We start from the raw sequence: 18,808 nt of genomic DNA, 5'->3' as shown, positions 1-18,808 counted from the left end.
CCAGGGGGCAGCTCCTGCGTTAAGCATCTGCTCCCTGGTGGCCAGTGTACATCATAGTGACTTGTCGACTGGTCATTCTGGTCATTCTGCCATTCGGTCGCTGGGCTTTTATTATATAGGATGTCCTCTTCTACTGGCCTGTGGGGACCCAAGCCAAAGTCCAATTTCCCGAGCCAAACAATCCCTTAGGATCCAGCAAGATGCCCATGCTGAAGTCAAGCTTCCCATGTGTAGTTCCCACAGGGAAGGTGCCAGCGCTAGCCCATTCCTACTCCATGTGGGACTCCTCCAGCAGGCGGTCTTTGCTTGGGAACCTCATCAGCCTGGTGAAGTTTTTCTCAGAACTGTTCTGGGGATCTTCTTCCTCATTCCTCCCCCCTCCCTTCCTTCTTTTTTTTCCTAAGTATCAGATCTGCCTCTCAGTCTGACCAAATTCTCACCTCCTTCTGCTTCCTCCTCCTTCATCCTTCATAGGCAGGTCACTGAATAAACAAAAAAAACAAGCAAATGAAAAACAAACTCATAGATACAGACAACAGAATGGTGGTAACCAGCGGGAAAGAAGGATAGAGGAAGGGTAAAAGGGGGTCATATATTGGTGAGGGAAGATTAGGCATCGAGTGGTGAACACACAAAGGAATATAAATATGTGGTATTATAAAGTTGTACACCTGAAATTTATGTAATGTTATTAAACAATGTTACCCCAATAAATTTAATAAAAATAATAAAAAATAGAAAAATAAGAATAAAATTTAAAAATATCTGTCATATCTAAGCTCATGTTGGGACCTACTTCTCAGAGAGCGTGAGCTGACCCAACCTCTTTATGTCCTATTGCTTTTATGACATCCAGAGGATACTAATTGCTGTTGTAACATCCTTTATTAGCTATAACTAAGAGGAATCATATGTCCTGGCTTGCCCAAGACAGTCCCAGTATACTTATTGTGAAGCATAATTATTAATAACTCTCTGTATATTCTCAAAGACTCTCACTTTGGATAATAAATTATATGGTTACCCCAGCTGTAGTTTATAATTAGAGGTTAGTTTAATAAAATGGTCCCCAAAGTCCATGTTATACACAACATTTAGAAGATTTTCTAGAAAAAAGGTTCACTGGATGAATAAACTTGGAAAATACTCTTGTCCGTTCACAATTCACATTAATGTGTTAAAACCTTAAAGAGGTCCTGCAGTAAAAGGCCTTGTCTAACTTTGTTTTACTCAGTGTTTCCCAAGCTTATTTGACCATACCATGTTTTTACATGGAACACATAATGCCATGGAGTGAACCATGGCAAGAATACATTCTCTCTACTCACAGTTACCCTTGAAAACAGCTCAGAGTGTTAGGAAGTTCCATACAGCAGCTGGTTCACTTAGAGGTGTTGGCTGCATGCAGAAAACAACTGGGCCCCAGTCTGTTCTGGCTCCTGACTCGCCTCTGAGTGCAATTTACATTAGCAACTCTGATCCACAAAGGCATTTGGCCTCTGGTTAAGTGAAGTCATTTGGATCTAAATGTTGCTTTTAACGGCTTCTAATTTTACTCATAAAATTTTTCAATCATAAAACTCCTCATTTTTAGTACCAAATTGGGAATTTTGTTAGCAAATCACTTGATCCAGCCACTTAGGTGATTTCAAAGGGCCCTTTCCATCTGGCCACTTCTCCTGTTCCCAGTCCTGCCAAAACCGTGCCATAAATTCCGTTTTTCAATTTGGAATATAGGGGCTGGCTTCTTCTATATTCAGTGCACATTCAGCTCACTCCATCTCTTCTTTCACCTTCTTGTGTTATATACATGCATATCTGATAGCTACATTTTGACAAAATGCTTTGAGCCTGGTGCTTAGTAGAAAGAAAGAAAATAAGAAAGAAGAGAGATAGAGAGAAGAAAAGAGGGAGGGAGAGGAGAAGGAAAAGGGAGGAAGGAAGGTGAAAGAAGGAAAGAGGAAGGGATGATTTTACCAACACAAATTAAAACTATAAAGGATGGCTTTGTTTTTGTACCAAAAGACTAAGTTGACATTTGGTCAAATAGTGCTTATGTTCTGTTAATGCCTCAAAATATTTTACATACTATAATGAAATCTATTTTTCAAGAGTTCATAAAACAAGCACTGTGAGAAAACAAGGCAAATGAATAAAGTACAAGGGTCTGCTGTGTTTTTGTTAAAGAAACTGATTCAATTCATTGTAGCCTTAGGTTATCTTTTGCAATCTCCCAACAAACTGAATTAGACACTAATTATGAATTAGACTGAAAGCTATATTGAATACTCTTGATATGCAGAAAGAAAAAGTGCCTAAATAATAATTATTTTTAAATCCTTGTATAAAGATATAGTTCTATTGTTTTATAGGGTGTCCCCCACTGCTGGCTCCCAACTGCTCACCTGCTGCCTTCCTGATTGCCCCTAACTGCTTCTGCCTGCCAGCCTGATCACCCCCTAACAACTCCCCTGCCAGCCTGATTGATGCCTAACTGCTCCCCTGCCAGCCTGATTGCCCCTAACTGCCCTCCCCTGCAGGCCTGGTCGCCCCCAAATTCCCTCCTCTGCCTGCCTGGTCACCCCTAACTGCCCTCCCCTGCAGACTTGATCGCCCCCAACTACCCTCCCTTGCAGGCCTGGTCCCTCCCAACTGCCCTCCCCTGCTGGCCATCTTGTGGTGGCCATCTTGTGTCCACATGGGGCCAGCCATCTTTGACCACATGGGGGCAGCCATCTTGTGTGTTGGAGTGACAGTCAATTTGCATATTACTCTTTTATTAGATAGCATAGAGACCTGGTGCACGGGTGGGGGCCGGCTGGTTTGCCCTGAAGGGTGTCCCGTATCAGGGTGGTGGTTCCCTTGGGGCATGGGATGGCCTGTTTGCAGGCTGGCCATGCCCCCCGGCAACCCAAGCGGAGGACCTGGTACTGGGACTTATTTATCTTCTATAATTGAAACTTTGTAGCCGTGAGCAAGAGGCCAGGGCAGGCCAGGGCTGTGGGAAGCTTGGCTTCCTCCATCGCCAGGTGCAACTCAAGCCTCCTGCTCTTTCCAGCTCTGTGGCTGCAGCCATTTTTGTTGGGATTTATTTATCTTCTATAATTGAAACTTTGTAGCCTTGAGCAGAGGCCAGGGCCAGCCAGAGCGGGCAAGAAGCTTGGCTTCCTCCATTGCCAGGGAAACCCAAGCCTCCTGCTCTCTCCGTGGCTGCAGCCATCTTGGTTGGGTTAATTTGCATACTCGCTCCTGATTGGCTGGTGGGTGTGGCTTGTGGGCATAGCAGAGGTACGTCAATTTGCATGTTTCTCTTTTATTAGTGTAGATGATACCAAATTCCCTGATTTGAAAAAATAATAGTCTGTTATATAACAATTAGATTTATTATTTTTTGGGTTCTGAATTATCTAATGAGATAATAGAGAAGTCCAGTTTATGTTAAATGTCCACCCATCTACACTAATAAAAGAGAAACATGCAAATTGACCATCCCTCTGCTATGCCCACCAGCCAATCAGGAGCGAGTATGCAAATTAACCCAACAAAGATTGCGGTAGCCATGGAGCTGGAGTGAGCAGGAGGCTTGGGTTGCCCCCAGCGATGGAGGAAGCCAAGCTTCCAGCCCTCCCTGGCCTCCGCACAAGGAGGGGAAGGGAGCCTGGGTTGCTGGGGGGCGTGGCCAGCTTGAAAATGTCCCTCAGCCCCTTACCCAGGCTGGCCACGCCCCTATGGAGTAAGAGTTCCTACTGGGGGGCGTGGCCAGCCTGCAAACAGCCATCAGCCCCTCACCCAGGCTGAACAGGCACCCCAGCGGGAGCCGCCACCCTGAAGGGGGTGTGGCCAGCTTGAAAACAGCCCTCAACCAGGCTGGCCACACACCCCCAGTGGGGACCCTCATCCCATGGGGGCATGGCTGGCCTGCAAACCACCACAGGCCCCTCGCTCAGGCCGCCCCACACCCCAAGGCAGCGGTTCTCAACCTGTGGGTCGCGACCCCTTTGGGGGTCGAACGACCCATTCGCAGGGGTCACTTAAGACCATCGGAAAACACAGATATTTACATTACTATTCATAACGGTAGCAAAATTACAGTTATGAAGTAACAACGAAAATAATTTTATGGTTGGGGGTCACCACAACATGAGGAACTGTATTAAAGGGTCGTGGCATTAGGAAAGTTGAGAACCACTGCCCCAAGGGAACCCCCACCCTGATCCGGGACACCCTTCAGGGCAAACCAGCCGGCCCCCACCCGTGCACCAGGCCTCTATCTATACTAATAAAAGGGTAATATACTAATTAGACTAGGAGACCTTCCAGGAGACCTTCCAGACATTCTTCTGGACAAAGTCATGGTGGCAGGGCCGAGGTAGAGGCAGTTAGAGGCCAAGAAGGGAGGGCAGTTGTGGGTGATCAGGCCAGGATGGGACGGCAGTTGTGGGTGATCAGGTCAGTGGGGGGGGGGCCATTGGAGGTGATCAGGCTGGTGGCGGGGGGAGTTGGGGGTGAGTAGACCAGCAGCGGGCCAGTTGGGGGCAAGCAGGCAGTCAGTGGGGGTCAGTTGGGGGTGATCAGGACAGCGGGGGGTGCAGTTTGGAGTGAGCAGGCCAGCAGGAGGGCAGTTGGGGGCAAGCAGGCCAGCAGGGGGGGAAGTTGGGGACGAACACACTGGCACGGGGGGCAGTTGGGGGTGATCAGGCTGGTGGTGGGGGGGGACATTTGGGGGCGAGCAGGATGGCAGCAGGGGGCAGTTGGGGTGAGCAGGCCAGCAGGCAGAGTGGTTAGGGGCAATCAGGCAGGCAGGCAGATGAGCGGTTAGGAGCAGCAGTCCCGAATTGTGAGAGTGATGTCCGACTGCCAGTTTAGGCCCGATCCCTGTAAACCAGCAGTAGGACATCCTTCAAGGGGTCCCAGATTGGAGAGGGTGCAGGCCAGGCTGAGGGACACCCCCCCTCCGTGCACGAATTTCATGCACCGGGCCACTAGTTAAATTATAAATTTTAAAGACTAAAGAGCTTGTTGAACTCTTACTTTTTGTTGTTTTTTTTATTGATTGATATTAGACAGAGAGGGAGAGAGAGAGAGAAACATTGATTAGTTGATTTGCTGTTCCACTTATTTATGCACTAGAGGCCCAGTGCATGATTGAATCATGCACGTGTAGGGTCCCCTACACACTTTCGCTTTCGATCGCGGTGGAGCTGGGTGCCTGTCCGCTGGTGCACCAGGCCTTTCAGAAGCCTCCAGCCTGGCAGAGGCTTCCGAAAGGCCTGGTGCCTGAGCGGAGAGGCACCCAGCTCCCACACTTTCGCTGTCGATCGCGGGGGAGCTGGGTGCCTGTCCGCTGGTGCAACAGGCCTTTCGGAAGCCTCCGGCTCGGTGGAGGCTTCTGAAAGGCCTGGTGCCGGAGCAGACAGGCACCCAGCTCCCCTGCTTTTGGTGGTCCGCGGCAGGACGTGAGCTCACTGCCCCAGAGACCCCTTCTGTTCCGCAGGCAGCACAGCCATGGCACAGACGCTGAGCTCGCGCCGCCACTGGCGACGCGAGCTGAGCGTCCTGCCGGCCCAATTGGCTACCCCAGCCACCCCGAGTCCTGCCCCCTGCGCCTCCCTCTGGCCCAATCGTGGGCGTAGCGGAGTGATGGTAATTTACATATTACCATTTTATTAGGTAGGATTTTTTAGTTGATTCTTGTATGTGATCTGACTGGGGATTGAACCCGCAACCTTGGCATAAGGGTACAATGTTCTAACCAACTGATCTACCCAGCCAGGGCTGTTGAGTTCTTAATTTTATTTTTTGTTGTTGAGCTCTTAATTTTTGTCATTCAAATTTTGGAGGGATTATTTAAAACATAGTATCATTCTTCATATATTTCTGATTAGATTTAAAAGCAAATGCCCTAAACAAGATAGTGGTGATAATCCATTTATGCAGAATCAACAAAACTTTAAAATTGTTTTTTAAACCAGAAAGTAGGAAATTTGACTACTGGATTTGACTGCTGTCTGGAAACCACTGATTCAGCTTCCTGAACTTCCCTTAAAATATGCTATGCAACAACAGAAGAAAACAAACAACCAAAATCACCATGAAGCTTAGTACTGGGGATCATTTCAACTTAATATAAGTCCAATGGAACTGTGAACAAAATGACCTGACCTACTGAATAGAATACAGAACGACTATCTCTGCCCTGATATACAGGACCTGAACCATACAGAAGACTGGGCAGCTGCTACTATCCTGTCTGAATGTACATTTGAGACACTCAGGTGCTTTTGGTCTTTCCTCACCTTCGTTGTACCCCCTTCCCCAGTGTCATCAGTTCCTCTCTTCCAAAATCGACTTGAAGACTGAAAGTACCATGAACTCACTAGGCAGAAAAGAAGGTGCAGTTCCAGAAGGGTACTTTTCATCCTAGAATATGAGTCTCGCCAGGTTGAGTCAAAACCAAAGCATCTATACAGCAATAGCCCAGGCCTCTCCCCTCATTCCTGTCTAATTGGTAATATAGCATTTGAAGGTCCTGCAACATCCTGAGTTGAGTGAACTCAAAACTTCCCCCCTCAAGGTGGCTAACCCTCCAGTGGTACACTCCCATTCACCCAGTTAGTTATCCTAGAAAATTGACAGTGAGTTTTGATTCTTCCCTCTCTCTTACTTGTAATATTTCTTGAAGTTATCCACTGCTGCCCATCACCACCACCACACCTCATATCCAACCTCTGTTGCCTTCTAAAGTACCCTCTGAACCATCTCCTCCCTGCCACACCTGCCCCAACCTATTCTAATTTCCAGTGTCCAGAGTGAGCTTCTCAACGACACATCCAATCAGAGCATCACTCTGCCTGAAAACCTTTAGAAGCTTTCTATTTAGTTTAGGAAAACATCCAAAATCATTAACAAAGGCTGCATGGTCTGCATGGGCTCCTGCACTTGGCTTTAGCCACTAAGACTTCTTTCCGCCCAAATGCTCTGAGCTCTTTCTTGCTTCAGAAGCTTTGTGAATTTTGTTTCCTCTGCCTGAAATAGTTCTATTTCCACCCAGTATAAAGCTAACTCTAAATCATCCTTTATTGCCTCAGCTTGAGGAAATTTCCACAAACCCTCAATTCTTGTACAGAGGCCCTGTTATACATCAATCCCACATTTTTCTTTCAGACCACAAGTGTTACCAAAGTTACTTATGCCATGATTTGTTTAACATCTATTTCACAACTGGCTTGCAATTCCATGCCTGTCATAGAAGCATTTCCAATGCTTACAGTGGCCACATATCGGAAGCCCTATTTAACAAAAATGAATGAATATGCTATCTTCAGGAAACCCATGTAAACAACAGGCAAATGATAAAAGAATAAACAAAGACAGTATTTTATGTTAAAAAACAAAAGGAGCCTGGCTGGTGTAGCTCAGTGGTTGAGCATCAACCTACGAACCAGGAGGTCAGGGCACATACCCAGGTTGTGGGCTCGATCCCCAGTAGGAGGCGTGCAGGAGGCAGCCACTTAGTGATTCTTCCTCATCATTGATGTTTCTATCTCTCTCTCCCCTTCCCTTCTTCTCTGAAATCAATGAAAATATATATATTTTTTTAAAGGAAAATTGCTTAAGTATCAGAACATACTCCCACTGAGTGCCTCTCCCTTTATATTAGATTTAATTATTAAATTTAAATTTAGCTTGGGAAAGTGTAGTGTTTTACTTCAAAAACCTGAATTGGCATTTTTTTTATTCTTTCAATAATGTTTTATTTTCAAAACTCTACTTTCTCATAATCAACCTTTCAAAATTTTGAACAGAATATTACTATCAAAATAAAGTCATACAAATGCATTAACCCGTGACAAGTTTAAAATAGCGATTTTCCCATGTAAGATACTTTATATCAAGGTGGTAGATTAAACATACACAAAAATTAATAATAAAATTGTTATTGAATTAGCATTTTAATACATAATAAGATGTTATCCCTAATAATTAGGTTGTAATATAAAAACAATTTAATGTATTCATATAATACCATGCATGCCAGCTGAATTGAATAAGAGAGATGCAGTGGATGGTTAATTTTATATGTCAATGTGACTGGGCCATGGGATGCACAGATACAGATATTTGGTCAATAATTATTCTGGGTGTTTCTGTGAGGATGTTTGTTTTTTAAAATCCTCACCTGAGGACATGCTTAGAGAGAGAGAGAGAGAGAGAGAGAGAGAGAGAGAGAGAGAGAGAGACATCAATGGGTTGCCTCCTATACGTGCCTGACCAGGGATCAAACCCACAACCCAAGTATGTGCCTTGACTGGGAATTGAACCAGCAACCTTTCGGTGCACAGGAAGATGGACACTCAACCAACTGAGCTACTCCAGCTGGGCTGTGAGGATTTTTGGGGTGAGATTAACATTTACATTGGGAGTCAGTAAATCACATTGCCCTTCTTAAGGTGAGTGGGCCTCATGCAACCAGCTGAAGGCCTGACTGGAACAACAGGCTGATGTTCCCCTGAGTAAGGGAAACTTCCTCCTGCCTGACAGTTTTTGAACTAGGATACCAGCTCTTCTCCTGCTTCAGAGTAAACTGACACAGGGGCTTTTCCTGGGTCTCCGGTCTGCCAGCCTTCAGACTAGTAGTGCACCATCAGTTCTCCTGGCTCTGAGGCTTCAGACTCCACCTGGAAGTACACTGTCTGCTCTCCTGAGTCGCCAGCGTGCTGGCTCACCCTGCAGATCCTGGGATTTGTCAGCCTCCATAATCACATGAGCCAGTTCCTCATAATAAATCTCTTCTATATACATACTAGAGGCCCAGTGCATGATTGAATCATGCACGTGTAGGGTCCCCTACACGCTTTTGCTTTCGATCACAGGGGAGCTGGGTGCCTGTCCGCTGGTGCACCAGGCCTTTCAGAAGCCTCCGGCACGGCCAAGGCTTCTGAAAGGCCTGGTGCCTGAGTGGACAGGCACCCAGCTTCCACGCTTTTGATGGTCCGCGGTGGGACGTGAGCTCGCTGCCCCAGAGGCCCCTTCTGTACTGTAGCACAGCCATGGCACAGACGCTGAGCTCAAGTCGCCAGCGCACGAGCTCAGCGTCCCGCCGGCCCAATCGGCCACCCCGAGTCCCGCCCCCCCACGACTCCTGGCCAATTGCAGGCATAGCGAAGGTATGATCAATTTGCATATTTGTCTATTATTAGGTAGGATTATAAGCTCTGTTTTTCTGGAGAACTCTAATATATGCAGGTACCAGTGAAATTAGAAAGGCAAGAAAAATAGTAAATAAGAGAAATAGCAGTGAAACAAGTGAAGTGCCATCCTTCAGTGCTTCTGGGGAGCACAGAGCAGACACTAACAGGGAAACAGGGAAGCTTTGGAGGGTCCGGCTGCATTATGCCGGTGAGGCACACAAATTAGTGAAATAAGATCTTTAAAATGACTTCCTTTTACTCAGAGTCCTGGGGAAATCTGGGCTGCATATTAAAATAGCTTACTAAGTTTTTGTTTTCTCACTTTTGAATATAACCTCAGTGGTTCAATTATTTTAATTGGAAAAAGCTAAAAAAAAAAAAAAAGACAGATATCTGTATGTAAGTTTTAAGGAGATTATTTTTCTCCCTATTGTCTTCCACCTAGATAATATTTCCACTCTGTTGTAAGAAACAGCTGAGGGGATTATAAAATGCTAACTCCTGGGTCCACCCTCTGGAGAGTCTAACTCAATGGTCCCGAAGTGAGGCCTAAGAACCAGCATTTCAGCCCGCTCACTGGAGCTTCAGATGCAGATGACGCCCTGACCACAGCTTGAGAAACACTGATGTAGAACCTGTGTATAGACCTGTGAAAACTATACTTTAAAACTATCATGCATAGAATATTGTGATATTAAACTAAAGTAAAATAACCTTCCAGAAAATACATAAAACTCAGTGATAGAGTTCTTGGCAGTTTTAATTTTCTTTTGTACTTTTCTATACTTCCTGACCTGTATGTTGGTTGAGATGTAAGCTTTTGAAAATGGAAAGCAATGTTTTAAAAATTATGAGAATATGCTACATTGTTCTTAGCATATGTTTTTAGTTTTTGGTTCACTCACATTAAAAATGAAACATTGAAAATATTCAAAGGAAAAAACACTGGAATATTAGAGGTGGTTCCAGCTCTTGGTGAACAAGAAGATTATTTTTCTCCCTTCACTTTTCAGCACTTACTTTGGTGAAAGAACATTAACTTTATTTTTAAAATAGAATAAGGATGCTCTCTATTCAAAAAGTTATCATCACTTCTCAAGCCATTTCATAAAGTACCTGACAGGTCTGACAAAAATAATACCAAGTCTCCATCACCATCCCCACTCAGACATTGAAAATAAACCAAGGCAAAACTGGGAGGCTATGAAAATGTTTTTGTTTATGTGTCTTCGACCTCCCCCTTCTTTAAAAAAATAATTTATTTTAGAGAAAGAGACAAAGCTACAGAGAGATTCAAACAACTGTGAGAGATATCAATTGGCTGCTGCCTGCAGGCCCCCTAAAGGGGATTGAGCCTGCAACCTGGAATCGAACCTAGGACCTCTTGGTTCCTGGGTGGATGCTCAACCACTGAACCACACCAACCGGGCATTTTGCCCTCCCCTTTTTAGTTACTTTTCTACTTTTGCACTAGTATAAATTCCCACCCAACCCCATCTTTTCAGGCCCCACCTTTTCTTATTTTAAATCTCCTACTCCTATTCAAACAGACATAATGATAAGCATTATCTCATCGTTATGTGTAATTTATTCATACTCAAGTATTAACTCTCTCAGGGAGCCCATTGTGCTCAGAGAAAATTTACCTGCCCTGACCCCCTCCCTTTCTCACTTCTTTGCTTCCTTTGGACTTCACACCTCCTGACCACAACTCTCACAGCCTGGAGGCCACTGGCAGCCTCAAGACCACAGTAGCAATCCCATTCTATCCTTTGTCTCTTGCTTAATCCACAAGCAGCTCCAGACTCTCATGTCTCACTTTACTGTATACCCTGCATTCTCATAACCCTATAGGTCTGCATATTCTTTTGCTGCCCTCCCCTCCTGCTCCTCCTTATCTCCTAAAACCCCTCCCAGTGCTCTTTGGAACTTACGGCCCATTCCTCAGCAAAATCCACTAAACTGCAGCCTATCTCTAAATATAGTCAGTTCTGCTATAATGCAACAAAAATTCCTGTGCTCTTTTTAAATCACCCTATAAAAACCACAGAGCTTATGGAGAAAATTGTGTGGGGACATAAAATCAAAATTTTCATCAGTGATAGAAAAAAAAAAAAGACCCTAATAAAAACAGAAGCACAGTCGTTCACATGTTAAGTGGTTAAGAAAGACAGAAATATTACAATAAATATAGCGCTTTACCTTGATTAAGACCCAAGTGTGCCTATGGAAGAGGCTGTTGGAAGGGTTGCAGCATGAGAGTTATTGTGAAGGGTGGAAGAAGGGTCAACTGAAATCAGAGGGAAGATTGTAACACCAGATGTGGTGGGTGTGGCTCATAATTCATGCGGTAAACCGAGGCAGCTGGGAGATGTTTGAGGTTGTGCATTTTGTGTATGCATAAGGGGCTCCCATCAGCCTGGTGTAGACTTCTGTGTTATACATTTCTCACAAATGAAATCACATATAAGTAAATGCAAAACTAGCCTTATCCTCACAATGTTCCCTGATATCTCAATTGTGTTTGAAAAATTCAGATTTCAAAATTAGCATTACAGCTGAACTGGCTGTAGTTCATTCACATTCTTGCTCAGAACCCAAAACTGACTTTACCCTGAGGACATCGCATCTTTTCCAACCCTTTCAAGTGGTGGGCAGTTTTACTCAACCTCTAGCTCTCATACCATTAGACCTAAAGGTGGAATAAGTGTCCTCTTTGCTCCACATTGCTACATCTAGACCAGTGGTCGGCAAACTGCGGCTCGCGAGCCACATGTGGCTCTTTGGCCCCTTGAGTGTGGCTCTTCCAAAAATACTATGGCCTGGGCGAGTCTATTTTGAAGAAGTGGCATTAGAAGAAGTTTAAGCTTAAAAAATTTGGCTCTCAAAAGAAATTTCAATCATTGTACTGTTGATATTTGGCTCTGTTGACTAATGAGTTTGCCGACCACTTATATAGACCATTCCCTCTCCTCTCATTTTCCTTAAACACTTTAATCTATTGATCTTTTCGTGCAACTTACATAGGCTTTGTCACTTCCACTATCATATTCTAGGACCTTCCCATTACCAATAATTGAACACCCATGGATTAGTCAGGGTTCTCCAGAGAAACAGAACCAAAAGGAGTCAGACAGACAGACAGACAGACAGACAGACGGGTAGAGAGATAGAAATATGTATGTATATAGATGGATATATTTATTATGAGATATTAGCTCACGTGGTTATGGAGGCTGACAAGTGCCGCAATCTGCTGTCTGCAAGCTGGAGACCTAGAGAAGCTGGTGGGATAGTTCAGTCCAGGTTGTTAACATTAAAACATTCAAATCTGTAAAGAATTTTTGTGAGTTTATTTGAGCCAAACTGTTGACAATTGCTGGGAAGTAGAACCTCAATGGATTGGGATAGTGTTCCAGGGAATGGCGGTTTCTCATCTGTTTTTATACATTGTAATCAAAGGAGGGGACGTAGATGAGTTATATGAAACCCATTGGTGATAGATTAGAGAGGCAGGAGAAAGCAAAGTGGGGAAACCCTTGGGATTGGATATAAAGTAAAATGATAGACACACACTTAGGTGGGTGCAGAAACAATTAACATGATAACAATGAAGGAATTTGTGGTATCTGTCCTGGCACCCTGCACATTAGGTTGTGCCCCAAGGGGTCCGGAAAAAGGGTAGTTACAAGTTACCTAGACATTTCAAGGATATGTTATCATAGATGCAAAAAGACAGATAGGCTCAGTTAAGGTAAAGGTTGACCCTTGTCAGTGAAAATACCAGCCTAGGAGGTGACTACCTACCATAACTGCTTTTAGTTGAAGTTTCATTTCAGACCATCCTTTGTGGTTACTTTAGGTCTTTGCGTTTGCAAGACTGCCATGCAGGCCTCCGCTGAGCTTGTCAGGTCAGCATGTGGCCCCTTTCATCCACACATTCCCCTTTTGGTCATAAATCAATCCAAAGGATTCATTGATGACCAACCTTTTGGTTGGATCATGGATTCTGGAGTCCCACAGTGCTAGGAAGGCTCATTCCTAGGATGTCTCACTGTCAGCATTTTTCTTGCTGAACAGGTTGGACCACTGGGGATGGATGGGGCAAGATCATAACCTTAGATGGCATTTAAGGTCAAATTATAATTATTTTTAAAAAAAAGGAGGCAATTAGATCCTATATGTCCTTGTTAAAAAGTATTCTGGATCGTTTATAATTTTTGAGCCACCATGATCTGAGTCTTTTTGCTGTTTGTCAAGTTTTGTTTTTCTGAATCTAGTATAACATTTACATACCAGGAACAAAAGCAATAATCCTATATTTAGACCATATTCATAATTATTAGGAAGGTGTTCTTTGAGAGGTTTCTCCAAGGTAGATTCTTTATAATAGATACAGCCTGAAAAAAATGTACCAAAACTTACTCAGAATATCACTGTCTAGCATGTGGGAAAGATTAACAGGTACCCAAGTTAGATTTTTCATGTCTAATAGGGAAAGGGGTCTAGGAAGAGAGATATTGTTTCCAAACCATAGAGAGGATAATCCTATATAATAAAAGCCTAATATGCTAAGTGTCTGGTCGTTTGGTAGGCCGTTCAACCAATCAAAGCATGATATGCTTATGATATGCTAAGGCCGCTCAACCACTCGCTATGACATGCACTAACCACCAGGTGGCAGATGCTCCAACAGGTAGGTGAGCTTGCTGCTGGGGTCCGGCCCATCTGGACTGAGTGAGATGGGCCAGATACGCCCTGGAGCCCTCCTGCAGTCCCTTCCTGGCTGGCCAACCTCCCGCGTCCCTCCCCAGCTTCGATCATGCACCGGTGGGGGTCCCTGGGCCTGGCCTGCACCCTCTCACAATCCGGGACCCCTTGGGGGATGTCAGAAAGCCAGTTTTGGCCCAATCCAGCAGGCCAGGCTGAGGGACCCCACTGGTGCATGAATTCATGCACTGGGCCTCTAGTAGCAATATAAAAATCATTTTGTATACATTTAATCAATAACAATTAGGTGATATAAGAACAAGGTTTGATCAGCATCAATTTGTGAGCATACAGGCCTTGTTGACGTCTTGGGATGGCTGTCTACCTCCTCCGTGGTTGGCGACTTCTCATCCTTGAGATGAAGGCAAGTGTCAGAGACAGGGGCAAATGTCCATTCATAGTTAGGTACCTGGTAAGTTAAGGTCCCTTTAATACTGTTGGAGAGATTCTTTCATTAATGTATTTCCCAATGGACAAAAATCTCCGGGTTGTCATAGTCTTTGAATTTTTGTCTCCTGGGAGTACTGTGAAATGAATGTTACTAATTTGTTAGTCTTTACAATGCAGAATGTCTGCTTTTTAGTTTTCCTTATACTTGGGAAACAAAAGATTTAAAAATCAATACTATTTTAAACAGAGTCATAAGAATAATTATTCTTAATTCATTTAGTCCCATAACTATTTGTTTATCCTGATTATTTGCCAGTATTTTTTAAATTCAGTTATTCCTTGGAGTTCTATAACTCTTCATCCAGTTCAAAGATATGACCTGCTTAGAAGCCTGCAATTTAGAGTAAGTCAGAGTCCTTTTCATGGATTTTCCTAAAGATATAATATACCTCCAAATGCATCAGAGTAAAGCAATGACTATCCATGAATGGCAAAATTTAAAAGTGGCATGGTTATAGATTTGACTATAATGCAATTGATAAAAAATAAATAAACTTTGGTTTTCTATAAGATATAACATTCCAAGACAACAATTTCTTGGTAAATAGCACTGTAAAGTGACAGAAAATAATATAAAATGTGTGTATTTTTAGATTCAATATATGATTTCAGCATATAAAGAACAAATAATATGTAAGATTTTAAAACATGGCACATGGCTTATTACAAGCAGTGTATTGAGCATTGAAATAATTTATAAACTTCCAATATGTGAAACACAAATAACCAGAGTATCACTGGCAGACGCCCCCACAGGGAATCACCACTCTTGGCTTGCCTGGTGTCCCTGACTGAACACATACTACCCCTGAGAGTTTCCTGTTTGAACTTGGCTCTGAATCTTTGCAAGTTCCTTTCTGAAGCAAACTGAAATTTCTATGACAGTCACTTTAACAAAATATATGTATATAAATAGAACATAGTTATTAACCCATTGTACGCCATAGCGTCTGTAGACGCAAGAGGCAGACCTTCCCCACATGCCACACGCATCTATAAAAAAAATTTTTTTCCCTAAGTGGCAGCCCTAACCAACTTTAAAATCATTTTTCGTGAGAATTTTCAGCTGAAATATTCAAGAACATCAGAATTGTGAGTAATATATTTATTTTTATAATATTCATTGCAAACTGATTTTTTAAGTTAAATTCAAAATATCGTGGCATGTGGGGATGGTTTCTATTTTGGACGTGTGGTAGTTAACTGGTTAATTTTTATTTGACAAAGCTTCCCACGTAATTTCAAGTATGTTAAATTGGCCTAATAAGTTAAAAAAGATTTCTCTTATGAAGAGAGAATAAACCCTTGAGTCATTCCAGGGCTCATTGGAATGACTCTAGGTCAGGCGTCCTCAAACTACGGTCCGCGGGCCACATGCGGGTGTTTTTGCCATTTTGTTTTTTTACTTCAAAATAAGATATGTGCAGTGTGCATAGGAATTTGTTCATAGTTTTTTTTAAACTATAGTCTGGCCCTCCAACGGTCTGAGGGACAGTGAACTGGCCCCCTGTTTAAAAAGTTTGAGGACACCTGCTCTAGGTCATCTCTCTGTTAAAGTCTTAAAATTTACCCTGGATCCGGGTGGGCCTGGCCCCGGGTCCGGGTGGGGCCGCGGGCCCCTGGATCGGGTGAGCCTGGGCCCCGGGTCCGGGTGAGGCCGCGGGCCCCTGGATCCGGGGGAGCCTGGGCCCCGGGTCCGGGTGAGGCCGCGGGCCCCTGGATCCGGGGGAGCCTGGGCCCCGGGTCCGGGTGAGGCCGCGGGCCCCTGGATCCGGGGGAGCCTGGGCCCCGGGTCCGGGTGAGGCCGCGGGCCCCTGGATCCGGGGGAGCCTGGGCCCCGGGTCCGGGTGAGGCCGCGGGCCCCTGGATCCGGGTGAGCCTGGCCCCTGGATCTGGGTGAGGCCGCGGGCCCTGGCTCCGGGTGAGGCCGTGGGCCCCTGGATCCGGGTGGGCCTGGCCCCGGGTCGGGTGAGGCCGCGGGCCCCTGGATCCGGGTGAGCCTGGGTCCCGGGTCCGGGCGAGGCCGCGGGCCCCTGGATCCGGGGGAGCCTGGGCCCCGGGTCCGGGCGAGGCCGCGGGCCCCTGGATCCGGGGGAGCCTGGGCCCCGGGTCCGGGCGAGGCCGCGGGCCCCTGGATCCGGGGGAGCCTGGGCCCCGGGTCCGGGCGAGGCCGCGGGCCCCTGGATCCGGGGGAGCCTGGGCCCCGGGTCCGGGCGAGGCCGCGGGCCCCTGGATCCGGGGGAGCCTGGGCCCCGGGTCCGGGCGAGGCCGCGGGCCCCTGGATCCGGGGGAGCCTGGGCCCCGGGTCCGGGCGAGGCCGCGGGCCCCTGGATCCGGGGGAGCCTGGGCCCCGGGTCCGGGCGAGGCCGCGGGCCCCTGGATCCGGGGGAGCCTGGGCCCCGGGTCCGGGCGAGGCCGCGGGCCCCTGGCTCCGGGTGAGGCCATGGGCCCCTGGATCCGGGTGAGCCTGGCCCCGGGTCCGGGTGAGGCCGTGGGCCCCTGGATCCGGGTGAGCCTGGGTCCCGGGTCCGGGTGAGGCTGCGGGCCCCTGGATCCGGGTGAGCCTGGGTCCCGGGTCCGGGTGAGGCCGCGGGCCCCTGGATCCGGGTGGGCCTGGCCCCGGGTCCGGGTGGGGCCGCGGGCCCCTGGATCCGGGTGGGCCTGGCCCCGGGTCCGGGTGAGGCCGCGGGCCCCTGGATCCGGGTGGGCCTGGCCCCGGGTCCGGGTGAGGCCGCGGGCCCCTGGATCCGGGTGAGCCTGGCCCCGGGTCCGGGTGAGGCCGTGGGCCCCTGGATCCGGGTGAGCCTGGCCCCGGGTCCGGGTGAGGCCGTGGGCCCCTGGATCCGGGTGAGCCTTGCCCCGGGTCCGGGTGAGGCCGTGGGCCCCTGGATCCGGGTGAATCAGTGCCCCTGGGTCCGGCCGAGACCAAACCAGAGGGAGTCGGACCTGCATTACCACCATTTGTCCACCATCCAGAGCTGAGGGGTCAGTGCCGACATGTACTCATAGCGAACTGGTGGACATTGATATTGGGTCTCAAAAGAACTGTTGGTCCAGAAAGAAACTCACTACAGACTGATTCATTTGCCTGTCAGCATAACTATTATTGCTCGTCGCACATTCAATTCTTATAAGTATATCTCTAGTGACACATGATTTCGCCCATCTAGGGGAAATGATGAACAACATAGACTGATGAACAAGAACAGAACCAGAAACAAGGAGGCATCGATCAGACTATCGGGCCTCAGAGGGAGGATAGGGGAGGGTGGGGGGAGGGGGGAGAGATCAACCAAAGGTCTTGTGTGCATGCATATGAGCCTAACCAATGCTTAAGTTCAACAGAGGGTTGGGGCATCCAAGGGGAGGGGTGTGGGATGGGAATGGGGGGATGAGGACAAATATGTGACACCTTAATCAATAAAGAAATTAAAAAAAAAAATAAAAAAATAAAAAAAAAAAAAAAAAATAAAGTCTTAAAATTTAAACTTTGGAAAGATTGTCAAATATACTTAACCAAAGATTATATCATAACTCTTTGTAAATCTAGGAAAAAAACATATATTCTATGGTAATAACTCTAAAAGATATTAATCAAACTTAAACCAGTTTTAATATTAAAAATTTTGACCAGACCACAGAATTCTGCTTAATTTATATAAGTAATATAAATTTTTTTAATCAGGCCAATAAAATATTATATCCTAGTTATGCCATCCAGAGGCTGAAAATTTCCCACACATAGTACACAGACAAACACATATACATAAAGAGCACAACATAATTTGAACTACTAATTTTTGAAGAGAAAATGCAAGATTTTCCTCAAAAATGAATTTCCATACTTCATGCAGTCTATTACCACAACCATATAATTTCTCCCTATTTAATTTGAACTTTTAACTCTTAGAAGCCTCAAATTTTAGGTGGCAAGTTAAATACTTAGCATTTTTCAGATTAGTAATGCATTCACATTTTTAAGGATATATTTCAAATAAAATACAAGACATATTCAATTAATAGACTCAAATCTACCCTCTAGATTCTCCATCTGAGGCAAACTCAGATTAATTAATGTTTCAGTTTCCTGTTATTTCAAAATACCTAGGTTTTAAATTTTTTATTTTTTATTTATTTTTTACTATTTAAGCCAGGGGTCCTCAAACTTTTTAAACAGTGGGCCAGTTCACTGTCCCTCAGACCGTTGGAGGGCCGGACTATAGTTTAAAAAAAACTATGAACAAATTCCTATGCACACTGCACATATCTTATTTTGAAGTAAAAAAACAAAACGGCAAAAACACCCGCATGTGGCCCGCGGGCCATAGTTTGAGGACGCCTGATTTAAGCCAGCAATGCTCCAAAGCTTTTAAGTTACCAAAAAGGCATATGAGACT

This window comes from Cnephaeus nilssonii, assembly GCF_951640355.1.
Source record: "Cnephaeus nilssonii genome assembly, chromosome: 1".
NCBI classification, from domain to species: Eukaryota; Metazoa; Chordata; class Mammalia; order Chiroptera; family Vespertilionidae; genus Cnephaeus; species Cnephaeus nilssonii.
This window is presented reverse-complemented; position numbering follows the sequence as displayed.